The 2,727-nt window shown below is 53.3% G+C and overlaps 1 long non-coding RNA gene across 1 annotated transcript; it reads right to left on the bottom strand.

Annotated features, from left to right (window-relative positions):
* Positions 1-1,925: 1,925 nt before the first annotated feature.
* On the bottom strand, positions 1,926-2,714 carry LOC311371273. The gene is made up of 3 exons (XR_014641043.1): positions 2,604-2,714; positions 2,315-2,392; positions 1,926-2,038 (listed from the first exon to the last, which is right to left on the bottom strand). It is a non-coding gene; the product is annotated as an uncharacterized lncRNA (long non-coding RNA).
* Between the last annotated feature and the right edge of the window lie 13 nt (positions 2,715-2,727).

Genomic DNA, 2,727 nt, shown 5'->3' with positions numbered 1-2,727 from the left:
TCAGACTCCAGCGATGACATCAGCAGTGCGACTACAGAGCCTGAAGTGGCCGCTACTGACCGCTAGGGGTCAGTACTGGGACTACAGAGCCTGCAGTGCGCGCTACTGACCGCTAGAGGTCAGTACTGGGACTACAGAGCCTGCGAGGACTGCTACTGACCGCTAGAGATCGCCGCTACTCTATGTATTTACAAATATAAAAGAATCACATGAATTAGGTTGTCATTGTTATTTTTATTCCTCGTTTTTAATATATTCTTCATGTTATTGACTCGTCATTTTATTTATACTCACACACACACACACAAACACGTTGAAAAGAAGCCTAGCCGTATGCAGTCATCAGAAACCATGTCTTCATCTGACCATCTGCTTGACTTATCCATTCATTGATTCATCTTTCACTTTACTCCCCCACCCCTGGTATAAAACGTTCCCGCTAACATCAGCTGGCAAGCATGTTCTGCATGTTAACGTGGTCCAATCTAGTCTAAAATACCCTGTTGTACTCTGAAAAACAGAAGATGCGCTGTAAGGAAAACATTGATTTTATTTTTCATGGTGCAATTCAGTCATTGCACTTCGTCACACCTCCTCCTCTTTTACATTCCAGAACATTTCATTCACAACGTACGACGCCATCGACAGAACACAAACACTCAGTACAAATCATCATGTTATTGAGTGAAGCCGTCACTTCACCCGTTATATCCACGGCGACACTAGCTTATATCGGTAAACAATTTGAAGAATTTAATATACTTCAGAGGAGGGACGGAGCGGTGGAAACGTTTTGGTCCTTTAAAAATGCAGCGTAGCTAAGAGCAAACCTTCCCAAACCACAAACACGTTCTCAACGGCCAGTGAGTCTTTTTCTTGTGCTACCGTTCAGACGTTTGTTTCTCAGCCAAGAGAAGAGCCAAGCGCTGGGAATTGAAAACCGAAGACTTTTACTTTCTCCGCCAGGTCTGAGCTGAAGTCCAAACGTTGTTTCTTACCCTCAACCGTTTACTTCATTTAGCTTCACTGATGATTGACAGCTAGGCCTTCAGGGCTGAGCCCCTCATTGACCAAACAGACCCATACCGTAGAGGCCTACAGTCCATCTGGCCTGCAGGACTGGACCCGGTTCCCCGTGACCCCCCCTGGACCGTAGACCCAGCAGGACTCCGAGCTAGCGGCTACTACTAGAAACCGAAGACAAGGCCTTCATTGGCCGTCAGCGTTGTCACTCAGAGATGCAGATGTGGTCCGGGGAATCCGGGACTCTCAGTCTTATTTCGTAAACCATTGAGCATGAAGTCTCTCTTTAAGTTGTGTTTCACCCCCCAGGTCTGGGTCTCCAGAGGTCTGGGTCTCCAAGTGGTCTGGTTCTCCAAGTGGTCTGGTTCTCCAAGTGGTCTGGGTCTCCAGGGGTCTGGGTTTCCAGAGGCCTGGGTCTCCGGGGGGGTTTGGGGCCGGCTTGAGTGTCATCCTCCCTCCCCCTGACCAGGAGGGGTTCAGACCCTGCTCCTCCGCACTGGGTCCCAGACCTCCTGTGAGGGACGGCTGGCTCTGAGACCAGCCGGCAGGGGGTCCAGGAGAGCCAGGCCGGTCCTGGTCCTGGTGGGGGATCAGATCCCCTCCATCAGCATCCTCTCCAGGCGGTCTTGGTCCTGGTCCCGGTCTAGGTCCTGGTCCTGGTGGGGGGTCAGACCCCCTCCGTCAGCCTTCTCTCTAGGCGGTCCAGGTCCTGGTCCAGGTCCTGGTCCAGGTCCTAGTCAGACCCCCTCCGTCAGCCTCCTCTCTAGGCGGTCCAGGTCCTGGTCCAGGTCCAGGTCCAGGTCCTGGTCCAGGTCAGACCCCCTCCGTCAGCCTCCTCTCCATGCGGTCCTGGTCCTGGTCCAGGTCCAGGTCCAGGTCCTGGTCCAGGTCAGACCCCCTCCGTCAGCCTCCTCTCCAGGCGGTCCAGCTTGGCCAGGTTCTCCTTCAGCAGCCTGGAGCCGGGGCTGAGGAGGAGAGCTCGCTGGTAGAAGGTCCTGGCGGCCGCGTAGTCACCCTGGACACACATGTTAACACACATGAGAACACACACACAAACACAAACGTTTATACACATGTACAGGGATACACACACACGCACACACACACACAAACATGTAAGCACACGTACACGCAGACATGGACAGAAACGCACGTACTCACATACATGCATAGATAGACACACACACACACACACACACACACACACACACACACACACACACACACACACACAATATAAATCCTGCCAGTTCCATTTGATGTACACAGCCTGTTTGTTCTCTCCACCCACCTTGATGTGCTGGATCCCGCCCATGTTCATCCAGGCCTGTGATTGGTCAGGTTTGAGCTCCACCGCCAGCTTGTAACTCTGAAAACAGAACCAACCAATAAGCTTCAGCCGGAGTCCGGAGTCACACCTCCCCCCAGCCAATGGCAGGTCGGTAGGAGATTCTTGGTTACATTTTAAACCATCGCTTGGCGGGAGACCCCTAGACCGAAAAGTCTGCTGGTCCAGAGCGGTCCAGACTGGTCTGCAGACCGAAGGGTCTGGTCCAGATGGGTCCTGGGGGGTCTAGTACCTGGAAGGCCTGGTCCAGCTGGTTCATCTCACGGAGCTGGTTCCCTTTAGAGAAGTGGAGCTCAGCCCGGACCGCCGGGTCACTGGGGCTCTGGAGGAGGGCCTGGTTCAGGGCCTCCACCGCC

This window comes from Micromesistius poutassou, assembly GCF_964030765.1.
Source record: "Micromesistius poutassou genome assembly, contig: SCAFFOLD_6564, whole genome shotgun sequence".
Taxonomy (NCBI): domain Eukaryota; kingdom Metazoa; phylum Chordata; class Actinopteri; order Gadiformes; family Gadidae; genus Micromesistius; species Micromesistius poutassou.
This window is presented reverse-complemented; position numbering and strand designations above follow the sequence as displayed.